A 17,399-nucleotide genomic window follows, 5' to 3' on the forward strand; every position below is an offset into this window, starting at 1 on the left:
TGCATTTAAAAACCATTTAGAAAAATGAGAGCGGTCCTCCAAAGATGTATGCATCTTCAAAATCAGAATAATGCAGTATTTCACAGTCATTAAATAACGTGTCACGTAGCTACAAGCAAAAATCATATAGCTTGAAAAAAAGTTGTTTTCATCTTGGAGTGTTGGAACTGCATCAGTTCTGTGTGTGTTCATTCTCACTTTGACTTCCACTGGGAAAGGTGTCAGGGGTGGAAAAGAATGGAAAGCAGTTGTTCACTGGTTCTGCTCCCTGCCCTGAAACCCTTTCCTCCTGAACCTGTAGAGCCCCAGCCATACTTTGTCTCCTCTGTATGCTGGATGGTTGTCTGCACACCAGCAAACATGACTTTTTCGTCTCTTTTCTGTGGACCTAAGGGCCTCTGCCTCAGCTCCTCTCTTCCATCCCATCCAGGAAAGTGAATAAATCCCTAAGATCCTCTGATTTCATACTTGCCATAGGGCTGCTTGCACTATGCCAATTCCTAATAGCAAAGTACTAGTTTGGGTTGGAAGGGACATACAAAGACCATCTACCTTCCTGACTTGATCATTACAGCAAGCTGATCAAGCTACATGCAGTTTGGTAGCTGATACAGAGATTCATTCAAAGGAAGAGCTGATTTGTGCAGTTCCCACATACCAATACCCTCCTGCTGTTTTCAGTGTCGTGCCGGATGTCTGATGTGTTTCCTCAGCAGAGTAGCAATGCCACTGGACTTTGTTTCTTCAAGTTCCTCCCCCATCCCTTCCTCTGCCAAGGCACTTAGAAGCACTGAGCAAAGTGAGACGGCTCCTGTGCCTGCATAGAGCCACATCCCAAAAGGTCAAGTGCTGCCCAGAAAAATATATACTCAAAGTCAAACAAAACTGCACATGTGTAGAAATTGGCTCCAGTGGTGTGTAGACCTTGTTAAAAGCAGGTACTTGAAACAAAACCAAGTGTCTGCCCAGGGTAAAACACCTTTAAGGTTGAAGTCTGTACCATTTGGTGAATCTAAAATGGCAAGCAACGTAAGTCTGGGGGCAAGGAGTAATGGGAAGGGAACACAGAGGATTTGTCAGTCATTTGAGCCCCCTTCTGAATCTGAGCCAGAGCCCAGTGGGATGCGCAGGTGATGGGTAAAGGGCACATCAAATCAACTATTTCCAAAATTGCTGAAATTTATGTATGCTTTCTTAATATTGAGAAAAAACTGTTAGTTAGGTTAGACTGCCCATACCCCTGACATGCTGCTGACTCTCCTGGACCATAGTTTCTGCAGTGGATAGAACACAGAGTATTGTTTTCCCTTGACTGGAGCTCTGGTCCTTGTAATACCATACAAATAATAAATAAATCACATTGATTTCCATGCACAAAAAGTCCAGATTCTGCCCATAAAAATATATGCTCTGTTCCAGTCAGAGGAAATTGCACGTGTGTGGCTGAGCACAGAAGCTGGCTCAAAGCCCACTTGTGACTAAGCCACGCATGTGAGGACAGAATACAGCCCATTGTCTCCTGAGAGCTTTTTAATTTTTCTTTCTTTAGGACATGAATCACACAAACTAAAAATCAGACTTTTCCTCCAAGATAATGTGTCTCATGGACAACTTTTTAATTTTTGTTTTTAAATCTTATTATCTCCACTGGAGAAGCTGGTGAAAGAAAATAAAGTATATAACAGTTTTTTTCCTATAAACCTGCTCTGTGAAAGAAGCATCTGATGCAGATGATTGGAGTAGCTTCTGATCAAATTTTCCCCAAATCTTTTCAGTGATTGAGAGACTGAATAGTTTCTGACTACATTAACTTTACACCTGCTTTTCCACAGAGTTTTAACATCATGGTGCCCATCCTTCTCTATTCCTTGTTTTCTCTCCCTGTCTCCCCAGGAAAGCTTTGCAGAAACCCAGACAGCAGAAAAGTGCTTTGAAGGCTTGTTTCCCTGCTCTTCTGGAGAAAGATGGTAGTGGGAGAAGCATGTTTAACCCCAGGTCTTTTGGCTGCTGCTTCTGCACTGGAAAATACTGGCATATCATCTCAGATCAACAGTTTTAGAAAGGTCTGTATTTGTTTTTATTTGGAGAATCTGCGTTGGTACTCAATAGGGCTCCTAAAATCTAAATCAAATCTAAAACAAGAGTCATCTGGAACACTTGAGGAGTTGTCTGCCCAGTAAAGTGGTTTGACCAAGCAAAGTCAGCAGCCAGTTTTCTTTCTAGTCACTGACTCTATTTTCTTCTCTCACAGCATCATTAATCATCATGGTGGGGATGGGTTGGTGATTCAACCAAATGACCTTAGTGATCTTCTCTAACTTTAATGATTCTATGATTCTTACTGAAAGGACTCTGTGACACATGTAGAGTTGAGACACTAAAAATTAATCTACAACCTCTGTTAACAATCTTCATCTGTCCATTCTCTCACATTCAAAACCCAAATATCAGAAATAAAGGTGTGCTTGCTTTGCTTTCAACTTAGCTCAGGGAGTGCAGAAGACAATTCTAAAACATGGAAAAATGAGCAGAGACTAAAAAGAAGCTGATGATGAACTAATAATACAGAACTTGCAGGTATTTTGCCACCGCAGAGGGAAGGAAATGTTGAAAGAACAGTTGTTTGCTTACTATTTTCAACTTCAGCATTCATCTGATACCTATTAGAATGCTGAAATGCGGCTGCATTAGCAGCAAGATGTACTTCACTGTGAGCTTGTGGGAGGTCTTGTGCTTGAAGACACTGAAGTATTTTGCTTTTAAATGCTCTGTGGTAAAAAAAAAAATTAAAAAAAAATTAAAAAAAGGAGTTACAGGATTTAATGAAATTGATGATCTGTTGGCTGTTTTCAGTCAGAAGTTACACATAAGTAGCATCTTCCTTCCTTTCGGTCCTTTTCACCCGCAGAAGATTCTGCTGGGCATGTGCATCCATTTCAGAATCTCATCACAGACAGCTTAAATCTTCCCAACATTACCCACATTAGTAATTGCGAAATAATAAACATGACAAAATTTAGATTAATAGGGCATCCTGCGCAACTCCTATCGCAGGGAGAGCCCTCTGGAATTCTAAGCATAATAGGTCTGTGTTTATTTCTCAACCGACGGCATAATGTGACTGATTTACAAGAGTTTAACTCAAGTGTTAATCTGACAGTGACGAAGAGCTTCTCAGTGGCAGAATCACTTACACTATCATATTAGTTGCCTCCTCTATTAAAGCAGTGTGGTCGATAATTGGAATGCTTTTATGTCTAGTGGTTCTGACAAGGCTCTCTTTAGGTCACATACGGGCGGTCTAGCTCGCTGCACAGCTGAACGGTGGCAAATGATTTAAACTGAGAAAGTATTGTTCTCCTCGTATTATGGAGCAAGGGCAGTTCAAGGAAAGTAAGGCTCTGTGCTGGCTACCTGCTGGTGTGTAGTAAAATAAGATGGACATGATACTGGGCCGGGAGTACAATTAAATCTATTTTGCACCAATGTGTTGGTGGACAGATGAGTTTCCACATGGCAGAGCTTTATGATCTTTAAGGTAGACTGAACTAATAGATTGGTGTGGCGCGCACTGAAGTTACTAAGGATGAGAAAGCAAGCAGCAGTACATTTGAACTACAGGTTTCTCATATGCTCCGCGTCATGCTGAGTTTTTATAGCTCCTGGCTTTCAAAAAGCCTGTTTCAAAGAGGTTTGCGCTAGACTGGGCATGCAGTTTTGCTCTGCAGATATTGTCGCTACCGATTTAGTGGAATGCAATTAGGAAGCCTAAATTAAGTGGTAATGGAGAACCAGCTCTTGAAACTGGGGTTTCCACGGCAACCACTGCTTACAATACAGCCTTCAGTTAGTTTTCCCACTTTATCTGCAAAATGCACAATTGAGCTTTAAAACAGCTTTGTGCTGAAAAGCGCACTGTAAACAACTGTTTGCAATGAGAGTTTTACACTGTCTTTAAATACAACAAGCGATCAAATAAAATTTACTTGTCCACACTAATAAAAAAAATCCTTGCGGTACAAAACACTGAAGGGTCCAGAAACTTATTATTCATTCTAAAAATGTACATATAATAGAAAAATTCAAGATCTTGCGGGTCCTCAATTCGTCTTTTAAGTCTTATCATTATTCCTCAATTTTAAGTCACATAATCCCATATCTCTCAGTAGTGAGAAGAACTGAGCGTTTTGGTACAAATACTGTATTTATCGCAATAGTAGTGCTATATAGTTATAAAGTGCTTTTTGTCTAATATGAGCTATTAAATGTGCATTTTCATCAGACTTTCTTTTACATCTAGCAATCTTCTATGGTTGTTTTTTTTTTAAATCCCTGTATGATGTATTGTTATATCCTTCATAAATGTTCATATTTTTCAGTAAAGTAACACTGCTCCATTTCTTAACTGCTTAACATTTTTGATGGCTTTAGGATCATAGCACAAATTTTACATCTTCTTAAATGTAACCTCAAGTGATTAAATATATGTAAAATAGGGGACACTGAAAAGAATGATATTTGGGTCACTTGTGCAATTTGTATTAGCCATCTTTTCCATGATAACTCAATCCAACTGAATCTCTAGGCTGAAATTGCATCTTTGCATCCAGTTGTTTCCTTTCTGTTTTACAAACACTAGTCTTGGAATAATAGTGTCAGGTAACTTGTAAGAGTTGAGATCTCAGTGATTTTTAATTGCTTTTTTTTTTTTTTTGCCCTTTGTATTTATTTGTTTTGATCAAGATAAAATCTCTAAGAAAACATTGTGTAAATTTCATCAAGATAATTTCAGAAGCCACATTATACAATTTTGGTTTTTGGCCTAACAGCTATCAGTGTTCCTCGGAAAATTAGGAAAAAAAGCACAACAGCAAAGAATCACATAGCTATTCAAAACACACCTAATGTGCCTCTCCGTTGAAGTGCAGCAACCCAAGCACCTTGTAGTACTTCAAGATTGCCGCACTCATGTGTTGTGTTTTATGGTTGGCTTGTTGCAGAGAAAGAGAAGGAGAGAGGGAAGAGGTAAGAGACCAGAATGGTGGCAGGGATGGAGTAACCATAGGTGCCTTCTCTTAAGAGTTAACAGTCAGAGCAGTGCGTCTCAGCGTCTAGTCATGTATAAATCTGGGTTTGCTACAGTTTCTTCAGACTTTGAACATACCAGGCAGGGAAGCTTGCCCTTCATAGTGTGAGTGTGCTTTCAGCCATGGCAAATGGTCTGCATATATTCTGCTCTGCTCAAAACAGCCTTTTGAGAAACAACAAAACCAGACTGAGGATGTAAGGGCTTACTGCAAAGTTCATATCTCCTCTGTTGTGTGCTGGTGCTAATGGGAGCTTCTCCCATGATGGAGAGGTCATAAAGCATGCGGCTGTAGAGACCACACAGAGTGAGCAAATCAAAGAACTTAGCAATAAAAATGATGTGTGTACTGATATTATTTAATATTCACTTGTGAAAATTGTTGAAGAAACACATCTTTGTGGTATATCAGAGTAGGCTCTAAAGCTGAATCAACGGAATAATAAAGTTATTTGTAATTATATTGTCCTCATAAAAGCTTTATTATTTAGGAATCAGAGTTTGAAATTGTAATTTCTTTAATGATTTTTCATCACATAAATTAGCCTGCCTTACTCCTCCGTCTAGAAGGCACGAGGAGAGGTTGAGCTGGTCCCCTTCTTCATTCTTACACAAAATCTGCTCATTTGGACCGATCCCAATTTTTGAAGAAACAAGTTCCTGGAAGAAGCACAGAATGCCAGCGTGCACAAGACTTTCACAGGGCATCTCGTTTCAACACTGACTGCCTGCATTTTATCAGAGTACGAAAGGACACATTGAAATTATTTTGTTCTGGCACCAACGCACATTGTGATGTGTATGCCTTCGATTGCACTTGACAAATCTTTGGGGCAAACAAAGTGGTCTAATGTAAGGGAATATCTCAGCGTATCCCAAAATGACATTTTTAGACCAAATGTATTCAATTGATCTGCCTTCCCCAGAGATCACTTTTGAATCCCAGCCAGCAATAAATCTGGGAGCCGCCTCTCGCTGAAGGCCAGGCGGGTCAGCAGTGCTTCCGCTGGTATTTCCTGCACCGCCGCGTCCCGCACCTCACTGTACAAATAGCTCCACATGGCATCCTGAGAGCGTGCCAGGGAATTTTGTGATCACATGCCAAGCTGAGTTGTCAGGTTCCACTCTACTGCTGCGTGTGTATGTGTGTGCTCATATGTGCGTGTGGCTGGAGCTAACTTCAGACTCAGTAATTACCATAATCCAAACAGGGCCTTTACCATCCTATTTGCATTCAGCCAGCAGTGCTGTTTTTATCAGCACCACTACTGAATTGTTGCAAAGTTTTAATTATCTTAACAACTCTCCTTTTTCCTTCCTTTTTTTTTTTTTTTTTTTTTTTTTTTTTCCTTCCCCCTTGGGTGTTTTGGGATTTCTATGGTTGCCCCCTACAGCAGCAACCAGATTTCTGCAATACAAACTTTTGTCTTTCTTATATTCTGGCAGTAATTTAAGGTATCCTACCTCAATACTGCTTGTAGTGGGGACAGAGGCAGAGGAAGGTTTTGTTTATTAATTAATGCCTAATATTTTTCTCAGTAAAAGTCATTCTGAATTCTTCTATTTAAATTCCATTTAAAGCCCCAGTATAACTTTACACGTGTAGGCTTGCTCAACTGAAAGAAACTATTTCCTATGCAAAAAGCTACACCCTTGCATAAATGTTTGCCAGACTAGAGCTTTAGTTGTCATGTTTTCTATATTTCCATAATCTTTTGATTTAGGATTAGTATAAAATGTATCATGTCACTTATATTTGCTCACTCTCAAACACTGTGCCTTTTCAGCGTTGAATGCTAAGTTAGACAAATTCAACCCTGAAATAAGATACCATTTCCTTGCAGTAAGGGTAATTAAATGCTGGAAGAGCTTACCCAGGGAGGAGGTGGACTCACCATAGCTTGGAGTCTTTAAAATGAGATTAGACACCTCTCTGAAAAGCAAGATTTAATCCAGCTTCTGGGAAAAGATTCTAGTGTATGTGCATGGGAGGTCAAACTTGACGATCTCTGAATTCCCTTTCAGTCTTGGTCTAGAAATCTGAGTTTGCATGTATTTCAATTCAGACTTGAAAGATCAGTTACAGCATATACAGTATTACAGTAATTTATTATTGTTCTCAAAAATTTTGTGTTGTCAGTTGCAGGCAATAAGTTGTTTGATACATTTTGCATTGCCTTTTTATAAGTAATTAAAAATCACAAAGGATAATACACAGCAAAATACCTTATTATGAGGTTATTAAAAAGAGCTTATATACATGAGGAAGGCCAGCTTTTTACAGGGGCAGATGGGGGGACATAGGACTAGGGGGAATGACTTTAGATTAAAAGATGGCAGATTTAGGTTGGATGCTTGGAGGAAATTCTTCACTGAGAGGACAGTGAGGTGCTGGCACAGTGGCCCAGAGCAGCTGTGGTGCCCCATCCCTGGAGGTGCTCAAGGCCAGGTTGGATGGGGCCCTGGGCAGCGTGAGCCCATGGCAGAGGGTTGAAAGTGAATCATCTTTCAACCTAAGCCATTCTGTGATTCTATGATTCTATTATTATTATGAAGGAATAGAAGGCTTTAAAGTCTAAAGATATGTACACTGAACAAATGTAAAAATTATTTGTAGTCTCTTGTTTTTTTAGATGTAATAGATATTTCATAAATGAGCAGAATTAGTATTTGTCTAACTTGACAGTGATATAGTTGTATTTAGTTACTCAGCTTTTGTGAGGTTTCTGCATCATATTGCATATAATTGCTGACCAACAGTACAGTAGCTGTCTGTTCAACTGATAAGTAAATAAATTCATTTTAACAGTCATTAGACATTTGTTTCACTCTAGTTTGCCCTTATGAACACTTTATCTTTGTTTGCTCTTTAAAAGAAAAAAATATATAAAGGTAGGAACCATTAGGGATTTCTCTTTAAATCCAGCAATCTATGCATGCTACTACGAATCAATGCTCTGTAAGCTGTCTGGTGTTCTGCAATAAATTCTAGCTTTTATAGACTTTTACTAGGCCAGGTAGCTGCTAATGCCATAGAAATTGATTATTTGTGGTGTTCTTATCACTGCTTAAAATATCTAATTGCTTTTTCTCCACAGATTTGGATTTGGCTTGCTTGATGCTGGACGATTAATGAAGGAAGCCCTAACTGGACAAATGTTGGTCTCCTGAGAAAATGTGTTGTTGATAACAGGTCTGATTTGAGCAAGTCTAGTCAAATTCAATTTTAATACTATTTAAAGGCACACACAAAGCACTTATCACTGACTTTGGGCTGGGTTGTTTTTCAAGTCTCTTGTCCTACCAAAGTTTATTCCCTTTAAGTATTAAGCTTTGCAGAGTACAAAAGCCACATACCATTCAGCTGCAGGAACACATATTTTGCTTCAGTTTGGTAAATTTTGCTCAACATTTGTCTTTATTCTTTCATACTGATTCAGACTCAGGTGTGTAACTCATCACTGTATGACTGTTCCTGTGGAGAAATTATTGCATGCTGATTTGTATGAACCTTAAAAATTATTGAGTTAAAGAAGAGACAAGAAAGGATAACAATCAGTTCTCAGTTTAGTGAGGGTAGTCTTCTTTAAATAATCCTTAGGTAATCCTTAGACTAAAAGTGTAGGGTTAACACTCCTGTAGGATTTTTTCAATTAGCTGTGACTAGGTCATTAATTTACATGAAAAGTTGAATATGAATAACTTTCCACTGCTCTACCAAGTCAAGATAAGCATCAAACATCAAGTCACTGTCTTTAGTGGATCACTGCTTGGAGTGTGAAATTTAGCTCACAGTTCAGACCCAGCTCCAATTGAGGAGGATAAAAGATCTCCCATTCCACTAGAAAACTGGAATTCAGCATGTTTCCCTTCTGCATCAAGACGAAGCAGTGACATCTAGAAGTTTTCAAATAAAAGAGGGAATTAGAGGAAAAACTTTCCTCAAGGAGTGTTCAAGTACTGGAATGGCCCTCCCAGGCAGGTGGTGGAGTCACTATCTCTGGCAGTGTTCAAGAGGCGTCTGGATGAGGTGCTACGAGTTATCCTTTAGTAGCTTAGTGGTAGTAATAGTGATAGGATGGTTGGACTAGATGATCTTGTAGGTCCTTTCCAACCTTGTGATTCTATGATTCTATGATTATGTGATGGTTGAGGTGCTGCTGCCCTTAGGCATGCTGGAACTCTCACTTCGTGCAAATCACAAATCAACCTTGTATGCCATAGGTGGGGTGTTTCAACCAGTGAGTTGTACTTTCCTTCTTGGAGAGCTCTCATTTTCTAAAAATAGGTAAAACAGCAAAGAGGGACTTGCATCCACATGCTTTACACCCTTTGTAACAGTTCAGCCTGTCTTTCTTCCCTTGTTTCAAAAAGGGGCTATTGAAAGAGACTAACACCCTGAAATTCTCTTCTCAGCATGAAGCTGACAGTATTTGATCAAAAGAAATTAATAATCCAGTTATTTCGCAGCGTTATCACAGTCATAGAAGTTATACCATAAACTGTAACAACCTCAGATATGAGGACGCTATCAGGACACACCAGTGGGACACATACACATCAGTTCTGTGTCCCACTCCAGGACATTCAGCCTTAACATCACTGCCACCTTGCAGGGATGCCCTTTAACCACACTGAATCAGGATACTCTCTCTCTAATGGAGACATGCCACACTTTCAGAAACAATTTAAAGATTTAAGATCTGGAGAAAACAAAAAGAGAATTCAAACTTTTCCTTTTTTTGGTGCTGTGTAGAGAACAGTCATCCTAAAAGCCAAGAGATATTATTGTTAATTTAATTTAATGAGATTAAAATTAGTATAGACAGTGCAAACACCCTGATCTTTATGGCTCTGGGCATCTCATGATCAATGACTTTTGCATATTTTCCAAACATTTCTATAGAAAGACAGGACTACAGTAGATACACACAGTTCTGTAGGATGGTTGCTTCAAAGTTGTGTCCTCCGTGCACCTCTGCAATGATTCTCCAGCAAAGTGATGGCTGGGGAGTTAGACCCCTGAGGAACACGAGCACTATCCTTGTCTGGATTAACGTTACTGTGTAGAGGACACAGTCAGGAAATCTGTTTCTCAATACTATACCTACTTAAGACTCCTGAAGGTGTGATTAATTATGTGTGATTAATTAAACCACGAGTCATGACCTCCTTTTTTTCCTACCACATTACTTATAAACAGGAAAATCAGTGAACTTAAGTGGTATAGGACAGTAAATTTAGAGGCAGTAAAAAGAACTGGGTTGTGTTGCATACGGTCAGTCTACAGAATTTGCTGACACAGATGACCATCCGACAAATAGAGCTGATTGGAGCTCATTAACAACCACTGGGTTGTTAATGTTGTTACTATAACTGATGGGACCAGCCCTGTATTCCTGGGATTTCTGGGTGCAGTGGGAATGCAGAAGTGAGTCTTGCTTGGCTAATAAATTAAGAACAAGTGCTCCTTGTGCTGGCAAGTCAGACGTGAATGTTCTCCACGGACAACATCACTGTACTATTAGCTTGATCTATGACTTGCCATTTCATGGTTTGGTTATTTGTTTATTTCTCTGACTTTTTAATTCCTCTGGAAAATACAGTATTGGCTCTCACTGTTGACTGAATGACCAGACTTGAGCAGAAGATATAGCATTCTTCTTCTCTGACCTTTATATCAAAATTGATTAACAATAACTCTTTTTCAGAAAAGGATTGAAAATAAGACGTGGATTTTCGTCTTCAATGAACTCTAGTTACCAGTGAAAGTGAAAACCAGCTAATTTTGATGGTGCAACTGACCTCCTTCTCAGCAATATCTGAGTATACATTCCCTGTTGAAATGGCAAAGTATTGCTGAATTCATAGATAAGGTGAAGAACCACCTCTGGGTCTAGCTGTCTTTTTTTCTCTCTCACGTCTTTGATTTCTCAGGACTTTTCTCATTATTGGCAGTAGCAGGATGTGCTCATTGGTATTTATGCAGTCAGAAATGGCATACCTTAGAATTAGAGACTGTATAATCCTTTCAAGTACTCACAATCATTATGTTTATGTAAAGTATGGAGTCCACTCATAATCTAATTGTTTTGTTTATTATCATGTTTGCCATTTTACAGAATAGTTCACTGGAAGGTGCCTACTTCGTATTGTTCTCACTTCCTAATAAAAGATCTTATTTAAAAGAATCTTTATTTTCAATTATGAAAATACTTTCTTGATCTCATTAAGCCCAAAAAAGATGAAGTGTTATTTTTTCTCTTTATTTATGACAATACAAATTAAACACACCTATGGTGAACTAATTACTATGTTCGTGTTCCTTATACAGAGCAAGCTTCTTAACTGTGAATGTGAAGAGAGGAAGCAAGCAAAACTGAAGAGAACTGAAAAAGAAGTGTGAATTGTTTTGCTGTCATTATAGCCTACAGCATTGTATTGGGTCCCAATTTAGGATCGATTAGTGAATAGATATGTAAAAGACAGAGACATCTTTATTCAACAAAGAACAAATGTTTCAGAGGAAATAAAGATTTTTTTTTTTAAAGCACGCAGAATACTTTCTCAAACATTGAATAATGACAATACTAGAGTAGGAGCTTAATTTCATCTTCTACTTTCAGACCTTTTCATTGGAACAGTACTATGGACAGATCCAAACAATAATGTTCTTGATCTTCTCAAGTGTTACCTCAGTATTAGTATTGCTATTTTCCTTTTAAAGTGAATCACGTGAGAGAAATCACTCAGTTATAAAAGTTAAAGGTTCATCTTCTGTGCCTCCCTTCTGTACTTAAACCAGATTTGGACATTTGAATGTTCATGCAAATTGCGGCATCTTTCAGAGTTGTGCACTTTACATTAAAAGCCATTTTGCTAATTGTAGAGGTAAAAGATATCATCACCTTTGTTTAACCATGAAAGTGCTGATTTTCAAATTACTTGAAGTTTTAATTATTGTGATTATAATTCAGTGCTGCCTCCATGACATTTTACATGCAGAAGTTACTTCAGTGTAAACCACTTGGGATAACAGGCAGAAATATATAGGTTTGTCTCTGCATATTCATAGTATCTGGATGATATATTGGAAATTGAGAGGCCAGGAACATCCTTTGCTGTGGTGTGTCTCCATGGATGTCCATGATACATTTCCTTTCTCCCCTACATTGCAAAGCACAAGCACTAGTGGAATGGACTAGAAGAGGCAGAAAGAGAAGTGAATACAGTGAAAAAAATAGTGGCAAAAATCAAACATTAAATATTTCCTCTAATTGAGGTGGACAGAGGTGGACATTATATTCAACCAAACATCCAAATCTTCCACCACAGATCAGGACTAAGGCCCAGATGACTTCATTTTTTTGTTTCATTTCTCTCCATAGAAATTAACCAGCCCGTTATTCCCTGTTTATTAAATAATGTATTACCATCACTAATAGACTAGGCAAATGGCTTTGGTTTATCTGAACACTGTAATATTTTGCTGTAAACATATAAATATAGTATCCATTTATCCTATACTTGTTCCCAATGTCTTTAAAAACCAAGTAATTTTACAGGAAAACTTTGACCAAACCTAACCTAACACAATTCAAACAATGAGCTCAATACTGGCACAAATCCCATCCATTAAAAAAGTCAGTAGCATTACATTTTCTTTTAAAATTTGAGTGACAATGACAGAAATTCAAGAGATGGGCAATAAGGACCATGTGGTTCCTCCTCTTCAAGGCTTTCATCCAGAGCCTTAAGTTAATATATTTCCTTTTATTTCAATAGGCTTTGCATTACTCAGAAATTATTGAAAATTGAATGCCTGGTGGTAGAATGCATGTATGGAATGCACCACCACCTGGAACATCAAAGACAGATTCCTGTTCTCACAGGATCTGCTAGGTGAGAAGTCATGGCAGATCAGGAAAATGTCCAGTCACATCAGAGCACTCAGGCATCCTCCAGAGGCCAAACATTACTCTTGTAAACAATTATTTCTACACTAACCTAGATTTTCCATCTCTACTTCGAGCAGATAGATAGATTTTATTCTTACATTCTGTAAGATTAGATCCTAACTCCCCTAGTGTAAGTTTTAGGAGTTGTGAGAGAAAGATTAAGAGACAGTATCACCATGTGATAACACCACTCTTGGAACAGATGATCTCAGATTCCTTTATTTGTCTTAAAATCTTACATTATAAATGCCCACACAAAAATTCACATTGAAATTGGGAGGAACCAGTTCAGAAAAACGAGTGATGAGGATTAGTACGTGGCAGTCTATCCATATGGTCATGTAACTGCTTACCTCTGGGTAGCCAGCTTTCCCATCAGAGTAGTGGATTTATTTTCCAGATGCCACAGGATTTCCATTTCACCAAAAGAGAATGGAGGAAAAGAAAGATGAAGTGATTTGCCTGGCTAATGGAGGCCTAGAAGGAACCAGATCTCCTTGGCTCTTGCATAGAGGCTGTCCTTTTTCTGCCTGTGATGTGGAAGAAACATACACGTTATCAAGCAACTGCAAAAGACTTTCACCTGTTTTTGTTCTGAGTGACAGAGCCCAGAGGATGATGGGCAAGTTTCCCACTGCTCTGCAGGGATGTAGCTGATCCAATTCCCAGCCCCAGCGCACCTGCAAGGTCTCATTGATCGTCTGTTCAGGTCTCTGACAACTCAGAAATCTATTATCAGTGTGAGCATGTGCTTATTGATCACATTACCTGCTCCCACTCCTTGTGTGTACTTAATTGGACTGATCACACGCATAAACATGCACACACGTATGCATATATATTGCCATGTCGTATATATTAGCATACATGCACAGGGGTGGGTGTGCTAAAGGCGTTATATATTTTTCCTGCTTTACAAAATTGCACGCAAATAAAAAGAACGGACCTTCTCCGTGAAACGTGAGCACAGAAACACTCGCAAGTGGCCAAGAGCTGCTAAATAATTAATCAATAGAGCAGTGTGGCAGTTTGAAATGTAAATGTGATGGATGAAGGTGTGATGCTTGTCATCAAGCAGAAAATGATGTGACTGGAATGGATAACCCGCGGTACCTGCTGACTGGCAAAAGCTTGGACACAAAGATAAAGTAAAGCCATCAGAAAGCAGCCCCAGCAACCCCTAATTCTTGACTTTGACCCACAATTCACTTTCATGTCCCTGTCCCAGAAGAGATGTTTAAAAAAATGATGAAGAGAGATCTTCGGGTGGGAAAGGGGAGAAAAAAAAACATCTGAAGAAATGCTACCTGACAAGGCTGCGGGCTACATTCCTGAGAACACCTTTCTTTTCTTTATGTTCTCCTTCTTCTGTTAAATAAAAATGCAGCTCCTTTTTTCCCTCTCCTTTCTTCCAAAACTCTCTCGAGCCGTACCTGCAAGTGGTTCCGTGACTCGGAAGCTGACAACAGCCGCATGCAAAGGAACAAAGCACGATAGTGACAATTCAGAGTGCAAGCAGGTGAGAAAGATACCTTTTACTTATCAAACTAGGCTGTAAAAAATGCTCTTTTTACTCAGTGAGCTAGAAATAGAGGTGATCTAACAAGGCACTGATCCAAATTCTTTATTTGTGCGGAGATGTAATGCTAACAGGATTTGTAGGTTGACTAGTAGTCTGTGGCCCCTCCAGTCAAGTAAGGAAGCGTTCCTCTGATTTGGAAAGAGGAGAATTCATATAATTACCCTGTAATATATGACAGGAAAATGTATGCCATGGTGACAAAGGGTGACAGAAAATGTCCATCAACAACTGTGTTTTCATGGGCTTCCTACTCTATGCATTACACTTTCCCCACAGTGAGGCTCAACATGATAAGTTTCACACCAGTTCTTTGAATTTAAAGGAAATTAACTTTTGTGAAAAAAGTAAGGGTTTTTTGTGTTGTTTTTTTTTTTTAACTTGTTTTTGTTTTTAGAAATACAAGCCTGCAACTAGGATTTAAAAGTTTGATGTCTCTTTCTTCTTGGAACAGAAAATCCTATTTCTCAGTAAGTACCACGTAGCAAGTTGTCTTTTTTACTTCTTTTGTTATCAAAAGCCCATTCTTTCCAGAAGGTGAAAAGTACCACAATTTAACATTAGCTTTCCAAACTCCCCTGAAATATACATTAGCATATAACACCCACAAAAAGTGAAAGCTGAATATGGATATGCAACAGTGCGTTGGCATGCAAAATGTTTTTCCATTTCTTAGGCATAAAATATACAGATAAATATTATCTTATAAACTTCTGTTACTTTTTTAAGACATCTGTACACACTTTTACCTCTGAAGTGCTGTAAGGAAGCAGCATATTTCCAGAAAGTGAACTGGTCAGTGTTCCCATATTTCTTTGAATGATTATTTTTGTCTGAGTTTTTTAGTGTTCTTGGTTTTTGCTCGTTGAGGTGGTTTTTTTCCATTTGTTTCTTTATAAAATCATTAGATTGCCACTACATAAAAGGCAAAGTGAAAATGCAAAAAATATTTATACAAAAGTAAATGTGCCCAACTGCATTGTAAAAGTCAGGAATTAGAGCTCATACCTAAATAGCATATCTGAAGCCCTGCCTGGCACAGCCCCACAGTATATATACTTTGCTGTGGGACAGGTTACAGCTGTATTTCTGTTGAAGGAAAACCCTTCCTGTCACCTGCCTACCTGGATAAGATTTATGCAGGGGACCACCTCTCTATGTATGTAGGGAAACACCACATTCCACAGAAATATTCCGTAGTTAGAATGACAAATCTGTAGGCTGGTAAGTAATTCACATTCTATTCATTTTCTGGAGCATTTTTAAATTGTGATTTCAGATTTATACTTAGGGAGCTTTCTTCTAGCTTATGCTAAAGGCACTCAGTTCTATATCGTTACAGACATGGAAGGTACATGCATATTAATTTTCCATCCTTTTGCATAGTTTCAGGAATGCAGTCTGTGAGTAGGAATCAGAGTCTGGAATCTGAAGTCATCTAGGTAAGCTCACCCAGTAAACAATTTTTGTCTGGCATTAATGTAGCAATTTTTATCACTGTTTCGACTTCTACATGCCCATAAACTGCTGCAGGAGTGAAAAAGTCACTAAGCTTGTAGAAGTCCATTTCTCTTACTTCAGCCCAAGTCCCATCTGTACGAGGATTTGCAGTACAGAAATGTTAGATCAGGCTCTGAGTGCACAACAGTCATCCCTGACTTCTGAGCAGGAGACCAATCTACTTTCTCAGGTCAGAGAAAGATGTGCTGGACCCTCTCTTGTGCCTCGTTTGGATAACTGATTTGCTAGGTCTGTGAGATGTACCATCACATGAACCATGCCTGGTGCTGTGTAGCTGCCCATACAAAAAAAGGGGTGACTTCAATAGAAGAACACTGTAGAAGCAATGGTTCACTGTGCTAGGGATCGTATAGATACACTAGCAACTGGTCACAAAGTTTTAACAGAAATACAGAGGAGCCAACATGACTATGTGCTTTCTTCCCCCTTTAAATTTGCTGGGTACGTAAAGCAAAGTAACACAAAAAATGCCCAGAAGAAGGCAGATTTGAGAATCTGTGTCTTAATCCCAAAAGTGGTCAACCACAGCTGGCTACAAAAAAGGAGAGGAATGCAATGTTATAGCAGGTCTCTCTCCAAGTCCCAGCATTTTTCAGCTCAGGGACTTCTTCAGCTAGTAAAGTTGAGTAAAGCTAGTACAGCTTTGCTGTAGTCACAATGAGTACGATATGCAATGATGACCCTCCCATACCAGGCTTTGTTTTACCCCAAGTGTTATGCCGTACTAGTTGTATATCATCATGAAGAATAACTGCATTTCCCCAGAGTTGATTTCCTATGGCACGTTTTACTTAGATACTTTCTCAACACCCTCACAAATAAGCCATAGATCTAAAGCACAATCTCCTTTTCAAAATGAATGGGTCTGATTACAGGCGTATTCATTTTGTAAAAGGTACAAAAGGATACAAATGTGCCTTTCCATCTCATATAATGTCAAAGTAAGACCTTCTTGCCCTTTTATTTCAATCCTGGCAATTTGAAAATAAAAAAAATGACTTGATGATATGTTTTTTACCATTAAGTATATAATTGCTTTTGTGTTTTGACATTTAATTCCTCTTACCAAAATACATGGTAGGAATTAAAAGTCAAATCTTTTATGTTTTTGATGTACAGATCCTTCCATGTATTTCAATGAGAGAAATAGAAGTGTGAAGCCTTAAAGCAGGTATAGAGATGCCATCTAAAAATGAAGTCACTTTTCAAACTGGAAATCTAACCGTGGACCCAGTTCTGCCCTCTCTTATCTAGG

At 38.7% G+C, this 17,399-nt stretch overlaps 1 long non-coding RNA gene across 4 annotated transcripts in view; it reads left to right on the forward strand.

Annotated features, from left to right (window-relative positions):
- LOC128092184 (uncharacterized) overlaps window positions 1–14,855 on the forward strand; it is a 157,567-nt gene extending 142,712 nt beyond the window's left edge. For all 4 annotated transcript variants that reach the window (XR_008211667.1, XR_008211668.1, XR_008211669.1 and 1 more), the window contains 3 exons: window positions 8,185–8,279; window positions 10,798–10,962; window positions 11,421–14,855. This is a non-coding gene — a long non-coding RNA (uncharacterized LOC128092184). The remainder of the gene's footprint in view (window positions 1–8,184; window positions 8,280–10,797; window positions 10,963–11,420) is intronic.
- Window positions 14,856–17,399: the final 2,544 nt, after the last annotated feature.

The sequence above is a fragment of the Tympanuchus pallidicinctus genome, unplaced genomic scaffold (genome assembly GCF_026119805.1).
Source record: "Tympanuchus pallidicinctus isolate F22 unplaced genomic scaffold, pur_lepc_1.0 scaffold6, whole genome shotgun sequence".
Taxonomy (NCBI): Eukaryota; Metazoa; Chordata; class Aves; order Galliformes; family Phasianidae; genus Tympanuchus; species Tympanuchus pallidicinctus.